Raw genomic sequence first — 10260 nt, forward strand, 5'->3', positions numbered from 1 at the left:
ATTAGCACCTCCATTCTGGAGCATAACGGTATATACGCACATAAATAGGAGCTCTGGGGCTGCATCCTTGTCCTGATCTGAAGAGATGGGCAAGGGATGGCTGCCTCATTCATCTACCCTCTACCTTAGACTCCAGCAACATCTAATCTCTTGCAGCAGCAGCACTGGATTAGGCAGCAGGCACAATGACGGGTATTGCTAGCTGGCCAGGATTTAATTGAACACAGATGGAACAGGCAGCCTGAGCCTGATGCAAAGTGCTTCCAGTCTTTGCTTCTCCTTGGGGTCCACAAGCCGCAAAAACAACAGCGCTTCCCAGTTTGGTCATAAAACTTCCTTAATGCTATTTGCTGTTTGTTTTTTGAAGTGAAGCTTTCATTATCTAGAAGAGACATTCAGAGACACTCACAGCTACTTATCGCTAATAAAAACAAACATTAGGCCTGGACAAGCTAGGTACATCAGTGCAGTTGTTCAATAGCTGCTTCTTCCTTGCCCCTAGTACCACCCAGGAATGACCACTCAAAAGCCTCCTCTCTGGAAGTACCACTGTTTGCACAGAAGTTGCCCATTCTTGGGGGAGCAAAACAACACAGAAACATCAAAAGTAGGTTCTCCATGGTGGATCCTTGGTGAACCATGCCCAGAAAGCCCATGTACCACATCACAGTGTGGTTGCTCATCCATCGCCCCATTGTACCCTATTACTGGAGGTCTATTTCAGAAGCAGCAGAGGCCAGAAGAGTGCCCTGATGAGTACCTGGCTCCTGGAGATACACACTGCAGTGTACAGCAGGTTTTCAGCCAGTTTGCCCAAGGGAACACAACGTAGCATTGCCCTTCTTGCCAATCTCATGATGAGCTGGAAGGGCAGAAGGCAGGATGCATAGCTGGATAAAGACTGTATTAAGCCTGAGGCTCCCTGTCCTGGGAAGGACAAGACTTAGTTTTCAGGCTGTGCTGAAAACTATTGATTGAGAAAGCTTATCTTAACTAAGATTGAGAAAGCTTATCACCTTCCAGGACTGCACCTCAGCATTGTGTTTATGCATGACTATGTCTTCATGGCACTTGGACTATATACTAAATGGATCTGTCCAGGGCTTCCTCCTGCAGACCATAACCAGACACACGAATGTCATTTCTTGTAAGGGAAAATTAGAAAAGGTGTCAAAAAAAGCCATAGAAATGATTTAATGGCTTGAAAATCTATTTTTCTGCAAGAGACCTAGCTCATAACATTTGAGGTTTTATCAGAGAAGGCTGAAAGATGACTCTCTTGTAGCATGTGAACTATTTCCATGGGAGGAAATACCAGCTACTAAAAGCCCCTTTAACCAGCAGAAAAATGCATAACAAGAGCCAGTGGCTGGAACCTAAAGCCAGACAAATTAAAATGGGAAATACAGCATATATTTTTAAGAGTGGGGGTAATTAACCACTGGAACAAATCCTCAAGGGAAGCTGTGGATTCTTGTCTCTGCAGAATTTCAGATCATGGCTGGATGCCTTTCTAGAAGATGTACTTTAGCCAAAGAAGCTATTAGGTTCAATACATGGGTAATTGTGTGAAATGTAATGGCCTGTGATATACAGGAAGAACAGATGATCTAATGTTTCTCTCTGGCCTTAAACCCAAGAAGCTATTCATCTAGATGGGAGCCCTGTGCCTATAGCTGAGAATTTGATCCAGGGCCCCACTGCAACATTTATAAAACGTGTGAAAAATGAATGTATAGACGCAACAAAGAGAATAGACTCAAACGACGAATGGGGAGCCAAGGACAAAGAAACACACCCATATAATAATTTATTTCTTCTTTTTTATATTGAATTATGAATTATGCTGGTATGCAACGAGCACCTATAGAAACCAGGACTGTGAAGCAGTAATTTACACTGGAGAAATTCAATGAAATGGGAAAATACAAGACTATGTTTGGAGACTGTCAGTTTTCTGTGATAAAATTGCGTTAGTAATTAATAATCTCCCAGAAAAGAGGGAGAGAGAGATCATCTGCTACCATGTGTCTATTAGCAGATAAATCCAAAGTGAAAGATATCCCCTCTGGGACTACTTGATGGATTATATTAAATTTAATGGTAATGGAAGGAATACTGTAATTGGAAGATGCTGCAGGGAAAAGATATGGTGGGAGCAAGAGAAGGAGGTGCATTGCTGGTGTAGAAGACCCTATGGTACAGAAATGGGCTCAATTCCTGCCAAACTGCACCAAAAGAGCAGAAGATGCTCCATTCCTCATAGGCAAGGACCAGAAAACGCACAGGGTTATTTTAGCTAATATGGAAGCCGATCTATATTATCCCCAAGGGAGGTATGTTTGGCAACTACATATGGAAAATAAATATTAGAAATGCCAGAATTTTTTTAATCTGTGAGTACATTTCAGAGGAATAAAATGACAAGTTCAATTAGGTTCCTCGAAGCAGAGGAGAGAAACTGATTAATCAGGCATGGAAGTTCCTAAGTAACCAAAACAACTGTGTGGGCTTTCTCCTCTTGACTCATGTTACAGGAGGAGGGTGTATCTATTTGAAAATGGAATATATTTCCACATGCTCTGTAAAGGAGTGTCCAAACATATTTAGAAAGAAAATGGTCCCTGTTATCTAGGTCCCTCCAGAGCCTCTCATACATTGTGTGAAGCTCTGGAATACATACAGGAATTTTAAGGTATTTTCTCTGAAGATAAAGCGGCTTTTTAAAGAATATATGGACTCTCGGTGCTAACATCCCAAAGGGGCAATATAAACTTCACAAGTAAACTTGTATTGAGCAGAAAGATAACTACACCAAATGGCAACCTAGATTAAAATAAACCAACGACACATTTATGATGTCTGAAGCCCAAAGGCTTCTTGGAAAAATAGCCGTGTCTGTCAGAAACGCACGATGTGGAGAACCATATCCCTGCAAATTGCCAGCAGAACAGCAAGAGTTACCATCCTCAGCCAGTGAAATATCGAATTATTATTGCATCTGAGCTGGCTCTTTCCCAGAGCATTGGATACCGTCTCTACCAGCCTCGGAAAGCTGCCTTCTGCAGATGGGCTTTTTCAGAGGTGTCGTACACCTCACTGCTCAGGGGAAGAGACAAACAAAAGCCAACGCATGTGACACAGAACTGAACCGTGCAAATAATATCACGCAAGAGGATGCATCCTCATCATAAAGCTACAGGATATCTGCAGAGAAATTCAGTTTTCCAGTTTGCTCACTTTGGCTGGAGGCTGAAGGAGGGGGAAGGGACCCCTCACTTATCTCAGATCCCTCATGCTTTGAGAGGGATTTGGGGGTCACTTTTTGTGTTATTTTTGGTGAAAGATGATTGAATTTGATCACGACAGCAGGTAGGATGGTGACCAAGGTAGGGCTGTACTCTTTGGTTGCGAGCACAGCAGAGCAGAAAGCCACTGACACAGCTGCCATGCTTATCTCATTTGGGGTTTTTCTCCTCTCTGCCATGCTCCCCAGTGCTCCTGCACTCGTGTGCCCCCTTCTCACTGCTGGGACCTGTGGATGTATGGTCTCCTGGTGTCACAACACATCTGTGGGTGTTGTTGTTAGTGTCATGAGCAACTCCAGCAGCAACACTGATCTGTGTCATGTTGCCTTTCCTCCAGAGCACCAGCCACTCCAACATGGGGAACACTAGCTTATTTTTACTGAGTATTTTGTTCATGTGGATTCGGAGCTGCTTCCCACAGGAGAATGTCTTGGAGTAGGAAATGTTCCAAATAACATATGAGCTGCTACATGCATCCACCATAGAGAAGTGAGCTATAGATGAAGCACAAAGCTTGGCACAGAAACCTCACATTGCTTAACCCTGGCTCTGCCAGTGACTTGCTGCAAGAATGGGGATGAGCTTCCCACCTAATGCCTCTCTGCCTCTGGCAGTTATCGTAAGGATGAATTATTTAATGTGTGTACATAGCTTTCATGTTGTATGCACCATTTCCTGCATACATAAGTGCTAAAGGTTATGGGGTGGTTCTGTCATTGCTGGAACACTAAACATGCGTTTCTGGGCTTAATTAGGTGTGCAAAAAAGGCTGTACAAGGCCACACTGGAAAATGTGAGTCCTGATGTATAAATAATTGCGAGGCCATGGCAAAATGGATCTCAGCAAAAGAAAGGCCATCTGGATTTAAGCTTGGCCAAAGCCTGCTGAAGTGCCTCTAATGGCCCCTAAGCTCTTAAGGCATCCAGAGAGGATTCCCACTTCAGTTCTTTTCTGGTCTGCCTGGTGTGAATTTGAGCAGAACTGGATGATTTTTTCATTAAAAAAAGAACAAAACAAAAACCTGTGCAGAAGTCATGGAAGCTTTGCTATAAGCTCAGGTCGTGGGCATGGGCTTATCAGAAGTTTTGCAGGGGGTTCTGTGTACTCTGGGAGGCAAGGTGGTGGGCCTGTGAGTTGCCTGGGCATCAAGCCACTCCAAAGCACTTTGCATGGCTTTCCTGCCCTCTCCACTGCTCCGCTTTAGGTGTAGTATGTTGCATCCAAATACCTGCTAGCCAGTAGCCTTTAGCTGTCCTGGAGAAATGCTCCACTTGGAGAGCCATCATACTGACGGTGGTGAAACCTTTTTCTGCAAGTCACAGAACAGTTTGGGTTGGAAAGGGCCTTAAAGATCCTCTAGTCCAACCCCCCTGCCATGGGCAAGGACATAAGTCAGCAAGGCACAGCAAGCTGTGATTTGCATTTGTGCAATTTACTCCTGTTTGGGGGCTGGCTAATATCCACCAGTGTAAATAGCACCTCTGCCTGTATGCACCTGGGGACAAGCATGACAAAGCCCCATCAGCGGCTGTCACCGCTGGACATAATGGATATAATATGGCAAAATCCCCAAACCAAACAAGACCTTAATTTCTCATTGAGTTTTGAGTTTCCTGAAATCTAAGCTTGGAAGAGGTTTCATCCCTTGCTCAAGGGGTAAAATCCTCTGGCAAGAAAAGGCAAATAAAGGTTCACAGTGCACAGGCTTTCTGCAGATAAATGCCTGAGTATCTCACCAATGGGATCAGCATGATATAACCGCAACAGCATCCCAGCCTGATCTGTATTGCAGGACCTTGGGAACAGTAAGTCCAGCTTCTTCTGATGATCTTGTGTCATCACGGGAATGTTTTCAGAGGACATTCTTCATATGTTAATAGTTTTGCACATTATTAAACTGGATCTAATTATGTCAGGAGCAGCAAATCATATTCACAATTGTGATTTCATTAAAAAAATTATTCTGTATAAAGGTTTCATTAAGATGTTAATTTCTACTGGAATTGTATGCACATAAATAATAAACAAGAAAACATGCCCATGATTAGGAAGTAATTTCCACATGTACCAAGCTGCTTACTTAAATTTGTTTTAGATTTTAAGTGGCAAGTAGTGTGCCAGGCCACACTGAAAGAGTAGGTGATGCCCTTTTAGCATTGAGAAAAACAAGGGCTCGTATAAAAAAATCTAATGATGGAAACATTGTGCAGGTTTGAATGGCAGAAGGAGCCAGCACAAAAAGGCACAGACTGTAAGACAGATGCGTGAGGACAGCGGACACATTTCTATCTGCAGATATTGTATTTTAACCAAACAAGGGTAAATGCTGACCTTCCATAGAGGCCTGGATAGAATGAGCAAGTCCCCTGCCAGAATCCCTCTGAATTTGCTGGTCTTTCTTTGTGAAGAATCCACTGTGAGATGGAAAGCGAGCTCCCTGGCCTGTGGGCAACTGCCAGCCCCCAAATAGCAAGGGCAGCAAAGACACGACCATGGCCAAAATCCTGACGGACAAAGGTCCTTCCTCTGCTGAGCTGTCAGCATCTGGAAATGACACCAGTTTGCTCACTCACGTCACAGGAAAGCATCTGTACTTGTGCCTATTGGTCTCACAGTGCAATGACAAGATGGGGTTTATTTCTGGCCTCTAGAAAGAGGATTTCTTGCTCTTGCAGAGCATATCTGACATAAAGATCAAACGTGCCTTATGTAATTTTTGCCGACGTGCCCTATTGGGGCACAGAAAGAATAATGAAAAGGAAAATACAAAAGGTTTGGCAGTAGCAACAAATTCTCCCCTCTGTGCCTTCCCTCTAGCATCACAGGATGACTCCATGTGCAGGAACAGAGAGCTTTTGCTCAGGAGAAAAGTGGAATCGAACAAGAGGAATCTAAATGCAGCACACTCAGAATTGTAAGAGGTCTCCACTTCAAGAGAAGTCACAATAGAAGCCTGGAAGCCTGAGCAATAGGAGCTAGGAAATAGAAAAAGGAAATTAAATTTTTAAGACCCTGTATGTTTAGACGGTGTTATCTTCAAGACAACAAACAGTAAGGGGGCAGGAAATTCCAAATTTAATCCAACACAACCCATATTTCCTGATTTGCTCTTGTTAAGCATAAAAAGCACAGCCAGGATCAAGTTAACATTCTATTTCCTGCCATGTGACTCTGTTGGCATCGTTTTTGTTGCTATGTATATGTGAACCGATCCACTCTGAAATTAAAAAGAAATACATTAATTGCCTTGACATGCAGAGAGAGGTAAGCCAGGAATTTCAGAGCTGTAGTTCACAAGAAACGCAACAAGCCCAACTGCTGGTGCCACGGGGGTTTTTGTAAATCCAAGGTGAATGTCTCACGGATTGGAGTTCATGTCTCATGGCAGGTTCTGTCATTATTAGATGACACGTATTGATTAGTGTGAGCTATCTGACAAGTGTTTATCCTACCAGAATTTAAATCATGTAGCTCTTTGGTGCTGCTCTGACACAGCTGCCATCTTCTAGAGAGCGTTAATTCCTGTGAGCTGACAGGCAGGAGGAAAACTTCATGAATGCACCCTGCAGTCCTTTGCACCCACCAGCTCACCAGGACTGCTGGCTACCTGAAGCTCTTGGCATGCCCTGCTGCATGGCACCTGAGGCACAAGGTGATGATTTGGGCAATAGGATGTTTCTAGCCATGTGGGCAGTTCCTGTGCAGAGTGTTCATCTAGGGAAGCACTCCCAGTGAGGCAGTGGGGTGGTGAAATGAGGCCTGGCCAGCTCCCTCCAGCCAGGGGACTAAGGCATTAGTCCCCTGTGGTTGCCCATGTCCAAAGCCCTAGGAGCACACCTACCTATCAGAAATAGAAAGCCAAAGCAGAAGGCATACCTAGCACAAGCACTGAAAACTGCACTCATCACACATAGGTGATAGCTGTCCTGAGCCCTTAACTAGCAAGGTGTGCACGTAGGGTATCTCACTGCAATCCCAAGAAAGGTGCTGTTTCATTAGCATAGACACTGCCAGTGATGTTCCTAGACTGCAGCAAGAACTCCTGGGGTGAGGAGGTAACAGTCATGACCCCAAAAAGCGGTGCAAGGAAACCCGTTCCTTCCCCAGGGTCATCATCAGCTCGGAGTAAATTGCCCAGGGAGGGAGGATGCCTGGTCTGCAGCTGTGGCCTATAAATCTCAGACCTAAGAGCAGCATGTGCTGGACAAGAGGGTACGAGTTAGTGGCAATGAAGCTTATTCCCCAGACAAAGGAGATTTAAAAGCCACCTGCGTGGATTACAGCCCCCCTGGATGGCCAGATGCTAGTTGCATGGGCTTGGCACAGGCACCAAAGTGTCCAGCTACAGGCTGATGCCAGTCCTACCATACTTCTCCCTCTGCAGCTGGGGTCCTCCCAGCTACTGAGCTCAGGACAGCCTTCCAGTAGCTTCCTTATTATCAGGAAATAGTTTGGACTCAAACCTTATTAATAGCAAGGTTGTGCCCCAATGAACTCTGGGGGCTCAGTGGCCATAAGCTTTCCACAAGTGCTTCCACCTGTATTAATGCTGACTCTGATACAAGCCCTTTCTTTTGGTTTTCCAGCAGGGTCCATCACTGGCCCAAGAACAAACAGCAGCCAGGAGGTGTTGCAGACCCCACAGAGTAGCAGATGCTGCCTGGCTCCCACTAGCTGTGCCCTGTACCTTCCACGAACATCTGTGCTCTGCCAGCATCCAGCGGCATACAGGTCCCAAAACATAGCTCAGGAGCTCAGCCACAGTTTTCAAAGCAAAGAGGCACACTTTGATTATTACTTTGAGATTATTGTTACAGAACAGTTTTAGTCATCATGACCTGACTTTTCACTGATACCTATGAGAGCTGACCCAAACTTCTGAGCTAACTTGGTGCTTTCAAAAACACCCTTTGACAATCCTGGTATCCTCAGAACCGAGGCTGAGAGGTGGCAGGACATTGTACTTTTCCCTATGCCAATTTTGATTCTAAAAGCTGCCTCCTTTTACCCAGAGTCAATACTTTTTGAAAGGAACAAGGGAGGGAGGGAGTGACAGAGGAGTGCAGGAAGAGAGGAAAGGGGGAAGGGGGAAAGGAAGTAAAAAGAAGGAGGATGGGGAAAGTAAAAAGAAGGAGGATGGGGAAAGTAAAAGGAAGGAGGATGGGGAAAGTAAAAGGAAGGAGGATGGGGAAAGTAAAAGGAAGGAGGATGGGAAAAGGGGGGGGGGAAGGGAGGGAAAGAGAGAAAAAAGGAAGGGAAAAAAGAACAAGATGGAAGGAGGAAAGGAGAGAAGAAGGGAATTTTACACTGTGTTCTGATCCTTCCATTTTCTTCCTATTTAATGTGTTTTCATTCACACTGGAAAAGTCTAGCAATACTGTTCACATCTCAAGCAACACTGTGAATCAGTCTGCCAGAGACAGATAGATACAGTTATTTCTCAGCTAAGGTCTGATGTGCCACTTCCTGATGAACCAATCTTACCAAACACATGTTGAAATGTTAAGACATAACTGAAGGATTATGTAAGTCCTTTCCAGGATTTTCAAGGAAGTTTTATCATGAGGGTTAAAAGTTAGGAATAAAGCCCACCAAAGCTGGTGGCCTGGAGGCGCTGTAAGTGATGCCTGAATACAGCCCTGCTAGGATATGCTTTATGAAAACCATGAGCAAGAAAAATATGAAAATGAGACTAAATTTTCTCCTTTTACATTTTAACTTTTGAATTTTTTTGAGGTCTCTGGGCCTTCTTTTGCCACTCTGTACACTCTCCATTTAAAAATGCTTGAAAGAAAGAGAAGGAAAAACAAAGAAAGACTGGAGGGACCACAGTAATGGACCATTATTCATTTTATTTGTCCTGAAGGGAGAAAGATAAAGCAACAGAGTTCCAACTTTGTAGAGTTGGATTTTTCATTATTTAAAATGATGAAGTATAAGTTTCACACTCTTTACAATTGAATATGATATGAAGAATCTACCCAGTGTGGACCAGCACTAGCCCCAGGCAGAGGAGAGCTTCCCCAGATGCATACATCGTGTGATTTTGTATAACTCAGGAGGCAAAGGAGTAAGAGAGGTCTCCAGCAAAGACAGAGGCAATGACTAGGCACCCAAAAGCACGTAATGTGCAATTTAATGGACTGTCCTCTTTATAAACTAAGCTCCTGTTGTGCTCAATTTTTCAGTGACTAAAGATCCCATTCTAGATCCATTTCCTTAGTGAAAGGAAAGGCAGACCTATGTCTCTGAGGAAAACACCTTCTTCCGGTCTCTTCTTGCCAGTGACTTCCAGTCTCCACTCTTATGGTTTCTCAGTCCAGTTTCTGCTTTCTTATCCATCCAGCCCTACTCTTTCCCTGCAGCTTTGTTCTTCGTCACTCCAGTCCCCTAGCCCTCCTATCCCAGCATTCCTACCCAGGTTGATTCCCCAGTTTCAATGTCCTCATCCTGCCTTTCCTCTCTCCATATTCATGTTCAGCATGCTTGGCTCCCTGCTTGATCTCTCCCTCTCTTGCCTCTCAGGGTGTCACAATACCAGTCTCCTTCCCCATGTCCCTGACAATTCCTGTCTGGCTTCCTATCCAGCTCATTCTTCCCCTCAGTGAAGATCCTGCTCACAGGCATCTCTCTTTTCACAGTACCTGCTCCTTCTCCCCACTCCCATCTGGTTTCTAAGCACAGCCTCTTTGTTCCACTCAGAGTACTGCTTGGTTTCTTTTTTCTTCTTAGCCTTCCTTCCATGACCACTTCTCTAGCACTCCCAGTCTTTGCTCCCTTCCTAGTTTCCCTTCTCCCAGGCTGCTCTCAGCCCCTCTCAAAATACTCACCCATCCTGTCTTAACCTTGATCTTTCCTACTTCTCCCCCATCATCTCCAAGTCACAGTGTCATTTCTTTCCTGTCCAGTCTTAGTCTTACCAAACTAAGGAAGAGCTGCTGATGGGAAAGT

Source organism: Lathamus discolor, chromosome 5 (assembly GCF_037157495.1).
Source record: "Lathamus discolor isolate bLatDis1 chromosome 5, bLatDis1.hap1, whole genome shotgun sequence".
Lineage (NCBI taxonomy): Eukaryota > Metazoa > Chordata > Aves > Psittaciformes > Psittacidae > Lathamus > Lathamus discolor.